The sequence below is a fragment of the Melozone crissalis genome, unplaced genomic scaffold (genome assembly GCF_028551555.1).
Source record: "Melozone crissalis strain CALT ecotype California unplaced genomic scaffold, PUWL_Pcris_2 ptg000005l_1, whole genome shotgun sequence".
In the NCBI taxonomy this organism is placed as follows: Eukaryota; Metazoa; Chordata; class Aves; order Passeriformes; family Passerellidae; genus Melozone; species Melozone crissalis.
In genome coordinates this window covers 14,556,539-14,562,888 of record NW_026535783.1, presented here as the reverse complement: position 1 = coordinate 14,562,888, position 6,350 = coordinate 14,556,539, and positions in this window count along the sequence as shown.

Below are 6,350 nucleotides of genomic sequence, written 5' to 3'. Positions count from 1 at the left end.
AGGAGCAGCATTCCAGGGATGTGGGGGTGGGGCTGCTTTGAGTGACAGCCAGCTCCCCAAAAATGGTGCTGGTGGCAGCACAGGGACACCCGCTGTGAGCTGAGGGCACAGTTGCAACATGCACAGAGATAGGAGAAGGAACAAGCAGTCAAGAGTGGCCTTGCTCTGTGTGTGTCCCTTCCCGAGGGAGGGAGTTACAAGTCTAAAGCTTCCAAAGAACAAAAGACACTACTGGGGACAGTGTAAAAAATGGGTGAGTTTAAAAGTCGCCAATGCCAGGAGATTCAACAGCACATTTTCAAACACTTCTACTGGGGAATTCTTTGGCTTGCTTTCCTAATTGCACAGAATTCAAATAAAAACAGTGTTTTGCTTTCTCCTCAGGTGATTTTGGCCTCTCTACTCAGCTCAGCTCTCAGCAGAGCAGACGGTGCTCGGTAGTCGGGACTCCTTGGTGGCTGGCGCCCGAAGTGCTGACAGGTCAACCATATGGTCCCAAAGTGGACATATGGTCTTTTGGAATTGTGGGGATTGAAATGATAGAGCAAGAACCTCCCTACTGGAACCAAAGTCCCATCACGGTAAGGAGCAAATACTCACTGATCCCACTCTCTTTCTCACCTGTCCCTTGTCCTGCGTGCCATTGGACAAAAGCCCATTGCCATCTGCCTGAACTGCTTCCACCAAGGACCCCTCCTAAAAATGTGCCTGCAACCCATCAGCATCTGCTGTAGTTGTGGTTGCAGCAGTGGGGGAACTCAAGCCTTACCACATGCAAACAAACTCCAAACAAACTCTATTCTCAGGCAACACTTTGCTTTGCCTTTTAAGTGCTTCCAGTCCTTTGGCTGTGGAGATGGCCTTAAGAGCAGAAAAGAAGCATCTGACAACTGCTGTTATCTTTCCAGAAAGGAAGGAAGGCAACACAAACCCAACAAAGTTTCTAAACTGTGGTCTTTAGAGATGAGCCTAACTCCCTGTACAGTTACTTCTCACTGGGAAACATGCCTGAAACCTGGGCATGAGAGTGTAAAGGCCACTGAGTCTCTTCTGCTTCTTGTACAGTGCTGCTGAAACACTCAGTCACCGTGTTTCTCTCCTAGCAAAAGGCACATTCTCTGTGTCACCAAGCCAGAGCCTGGTGATGCGGACAGGCTGCCAAAGCCTCCCCTTTGTTTCCTGGCTCTTTCTGGCATGGGCCTACCATTAATGCATTGACTTGAGTAGCCAAATGAGCAGAGGGTGGCCATAGGGATGGCACCTCTCCTTCTTCTGACCATGATAATTTTTCTTTTGCTGCAAAATGGGAACCTGCAATTTTCAGACTGCTGAGAGACAGAGCTGCAGGTGGTTCCTTTGTCCCCAAGCAGGAATTTTCATCCCAATACATTTGTGCAGGCATCTAAATTTCTCTGTGCTGAAGATGAGATTGCAAATGTTGATTTTCTTACCTGGGGATTAATTGATGGATTCCCTTTCTTTCCTTCCAATGACCATTGTTTTCAAGAAAAGCACAAAAAGTATGATGAGTTTTGTTCTTGGGCACGTGCGCTTAAAGGACCAACAAGCACTGCAGACATGCCTTTCATGTACTAAGCCTTGAAATTAATTTGTATAGCATAGTCCCTCTTCCAAAAAGCCTCTCAAGCTGGTGTGAATCCTCAGAGAAGCAAATGTGCTTTTGCTGATGTAGTTCCCACTAACTAGGTCAGCCAATGAAAACAGCTGCCAAGGCAAGATCTGCGGGATGGTGGAAAAGCTGTGGCTGCATCAGGGTTTGGGTGTTTGGTTGGTAAAGGAAAATGATCTCTGGGTCTCTGCCAGGGCAGAAACTGCCACTGAAGAACAGAGGTTAAACTAAGGGAGGTGGGAGAGCACTTAGAGATGTGAAAGCAGCAAGTGGAGCCTGGTGTCTCCTTTTCCTCCAGGCTACACAACTGATAGCCACAGTAGGGACCCCACGGCTGCAGCAGCCGAACCAATTCTCGCCTTGCCTGCGTGACTTCCTGAGCTGCTGCCTGCAGAGAGATGAGGAGCAGCGCTGGTCTGCCAGGGAGCTCCTGCAGGTAAAATGTGAAGGGGCTGCAGGTGAAACAGGCTCGGAGGGATGGGCTCCTCCTCCACTCAAGTCCAAGGCATCACATGAGCCCCATTCCTCCTCACCTCCATTCTTGGTGCTCTTCAAATTAAAATGGTGAGGAATCCTAGACTGGGTTGGGCTGGCATGGCCCTGTAAAGGTCCTCTGGTGCAAGTGTCCTGCAATGAGCAGGGACATCTTTAAAGAGATCAGGTTGCTCAGAGCCCTTTCCCACTGGAGCCGGAATGGTTGCAGGGATGGGGCACCTACAAGCTCTTGGGGCAACCTGTGCGAGGGTCGCACCATGCTCCGAGTAAACAAGTTCTGATTAGATCCTATTTGTGTTTCAAAATATTCACCCACATCCTATTGTAACTGGCCCTGTTATAAAAGATGTCCCTCACTTTCTTCAAAGCCACTCTGAAGTCCTGGAAAGTGGCAATAAAGTCTCCTGGGGGCCTGTTCTTCACAAAACTGAGTAACTCCACCTCTCTCTGCATTTCCTGAGTCAGGGAGCTCCTCTGGCTGTTTCAGTCTCCCTCTTTTGTCATTTGGTGGGGTGTTCAATTTTATCTAATGGCAAAAGAATTGAAGTAGAGCAATGCAGGGTACAGAGACATGAAATGGTGGTGCAGGAACTCAAGGAAGCCAGTCTCAGCCTAGGGGTCAGAGATTTGGCCGTGGGCAGGAGGAGTCTTGGGGGGCTCACTGTGAGCCTCTGAGTGGCCCTGGTTTGTGCCCTCCAGCCCACCCTTAGAGGTTTCTGCCACGCAAACAGGTACAGCTGGGAGGGACTTGTGTCAGCCTCATCTGCTCCCTGGCACGCTCAAGCAGACGGGAACTGTGCCAGGGTTACTGCTGGGTTGTGTGGCAGAGAGGGAACTGCAGGGCCCGGTGCCACTGAGCTGGCCCTGCTGGGAAGGAAGGAGCCATCCAGCACACGAGGGGCAGGGCATGGAAAGGTAGACACTGCTCTGTCTCCCTGTGGGAATCAGCACAGTGCCTGTCTTTCAAAGAGAGGGACCAGTGTGAGGCTTTAGAGATTCCTGAAAAGAAGAAACTCCAAGGACAGAAAGCACCGTTTCTAAAGCACTGGCAAGGCAAAAATCCTAGCAAGATGAAGACACCTGAATAAATGGATGAGTGGGATTCTGGGCCACATTTGCCTCTGATGGCAAAGTCCTGCACATAAAGGTGGAGGTGTAGATGGTCCCATTGGTCCTCTTCCTGCATCCTTCTATAGGCCAGAGGAATCCTGTGAAGCACTGAGCTTGGAAAGTCATGGTCCATTATTTTTTGTTGATTTGGTTTTTTTCCCTTTTTGGCAGCATCCATTTGTAACATTTGCTGAGCCTGCATCCAGCCTGGTGCCGCTGATTGTTTCAGTGAAGAAGAGGAGGAAGAGAACAACCTGACAACCACATCAGGACCATTTATTCGTCCACCAGTTTAGAGTAGGATTGTAGGTTAGGATTAGGATTAGGATTAGGATTAGGATTAGGATTAGAGTAGGATTGTCTAATAGGACTGCAGAGTTGGATTGGAAATGAATACAGTTTCTGAAAACACAACTCACCTTGAAGATTCCCTTCCTTCTCACTCTGTGAATACGCCCAAGAATTTCTTCTGAATTGTCTGTTGTTTCTTAAAGGTGGAAAGTGACACGGTGTTTTTTGGAATGGTGTGAAAGTCGGGAAAAAGGATGTTTTTCATTCATCCTCTACAGACCACACTGCCTTTGGAATCTGGCCTACTGGTCTGTTTTTGGACAGCTTTGGTATTTCTATTTAAAGGCAGAAAGAGCAATGGCATTTGAAGGCAAAACCAAAAGAAGAATGAGGCAGCCCAAACACCCTGAGCAGATGCAGGCCTTCAGCTGTGACTGGAGAGCACTGGGGCTCCTGCCACTTGGATTTGTATCCTGAAATGCAATAATCTCTTTGGCTGGAGGAGAGCCTTGCTCAAGTGAGAAAGCAGAAAGATCAGAGAGGGTGCTCAGGAAGGTCTCCTGTGGTGCAGAGCTGTCAGCGCCTGGGAGGTGAGAGTGGGCCCGGCCTTGGCTGGGGTGGAGCCCCAGCAGAGCCCCGGCAGAGGCTGGAGCAGGCTGAGCCCCTGCAGAGGCAGGCTGGAAGGAGGCCCTTGGAGCTGCAAGAGGCAGCAGCCGGGCCCTGGGTGCCTGTTCCTGGCAGTGGGTGAATCCTCCACTCTCAGAGCCCAGGTGGCAGCTGGCAGCTGCCGAGGGGAAGCGCAGCCGTGCTGGACACAGCCCAGCCTGGAGGCATTGGCCGTCTGGAGTGTGCCCAGGAGCAGAGAAAGGCCAAGGGCAGCCGAGGGCCGCTGGGCTGGCTGAGGATTCCTCCTCTTCTGCCGGCTGCCCTGCAACTCCTGGCAAAGGTCAGCAGTGTGTGCAGCACTCTGGGCACTGGGGCAGGGAGCCGGGCTGCTCGGCAGGCTGGAGCACAGGGCAGCCTCCTTCAGGCCCGGCTCTTGTGCCAGGGGAAGCGAGGCCAGCGTGAGGCAGGGACAGCTTGGCAGGGCCCATCTGCAGGAGCCAGCGCCTCACGCAGCTCTGGGAGGAAGCGCCTGCAATCCTGCATTTCTGCACTGAGCCCGAGCAAAGGTGTGAGATGCAGAGTGTTTGGCAGAAATATTCAGGCCCACCAGGCCAGACTGCTTTGTGCTCTCTGGCCCACAGCAAGTGCTGTGCAATGCAGCACACACCTCTATTGCAGGGCTCTTCTTCTCAGTAATCATCGCTCAGCTGTCTCTCACTGACATATTGCTGGCTGAAGACCTGTCTCTTCCATATCCCCTATAAAAAGACCTTACCTTAGATTCTTAAACTTAGCATGCATGCATGTGAAAAAAAAACCCCCACAAATCTTTAGGAAAATCAAGACATTAAAGCAGATTTCATTTATCAAACCCACAGCAACTGCATTAAAATGTGGGTGTATGAGCCTTTCTTCAAAATTTTCTTCAGAATATCTCTAGAGTAACTTTTGAGACATAAGTATGCTGCCCCTAACAAGTCCAGATTACTTGGCAAAGGGTAATCAGTCATCCATTAAGCATTCCAGCAGTTGCGTAGCATTTTCTTCTGATAACTGATCCCTGGATATTGCAACCAGCTGCTGATTTGTGTCTGCCCACTTCTATTCCATGTTCTGAGCCAAGAGCAATAGTACCATTGTGAGTGCATCTGAACACATTGGACAGTGACACCCCATCCTATTGCCTAGGTTCTCCCATGGAAGATTCCTTGCTCTTTTTTCTCTGCCACCAAAGGGGATCTGCAGTCCCTGCCGGGCACTGCTCGCTCTGGGTTGTCAAGGCAGAGGCGATGCTCTGGTGCACTTGGCGCAGGTGAGCCTCGGGCCCGGGCAGGGAGCGATGCTCCGAGCTGCCGCGGATCCGGCGGAGAAGCCGAGCGGCGCCGTGGCTGGGCTGGGAAGCCGAGCGGCGCCCGTGGCGCTGCCTCCCCAGGCAGGGCTGTGCTCTCAGCGCCGCCGGGGCTGCCGAGCAGCGCTTTCCACGCGCCTCCGCCTCCGGAGCCAGCCCCGCAGCCGCGCTCTCCCGAACCGCACTGACCCGCGCCCGTTCTCGGCCCGGCTGCAGGACTCCCTGATTCCGGGCTCTCCGGGTTCCCAGTCCGCCTGCAGGAGCCTCCGATCCTGGGCTCCTCCCACTGGGCTCTCTTCTCTCATGTCTTTCCCCGCTTTCCCAGGCCCTCTCCACTCTACTCCGGATCTCCTCCCTGTTCTCAGGTTGTCCCCTGTCTCCTGGGTTCTCCCTTCTCTCTCGGGTTTCCCCCAGTCCTAAGCTACCCCTTGTCCAAGCTCCCTCCTTTCTCGGGCTGTAGCCAGTGCCTTTATTCGTCTCCCTGGATCTGCCCTTCTCCCGATTACTCCTCCCTCTTCCAGGATCTCCCCCCTCTCCCAGGGCTCTTTCCTGTTTCCCCGCCTCTACCCTCTTGGAAGGCTACCCACCCTTTGCACGGATCTCACCCCCGCCCCCGTCCCGTGATCTCCCCTACTCCCGGGCTCGTCCCGCTCTCCTGGGAATTTGCCCCTCCTCCCAGCATCTCTCCCCTCTCCCGCTCACTCCTCCATCTGCCACGTCTCTCTCCCCTCTGCCGGGATGTCCGCCGGTTCCCGGAGCGCCCCATGCCCCCGGCCCCTCGCCGCCCGTCCCTCGCCGCCTCGGCCGGGCTGCTCCGGGGCCGCGCTCGGAGCGCAGCGGGGCCGGGCCGGGGCCGCCGGGGCCGCCTCA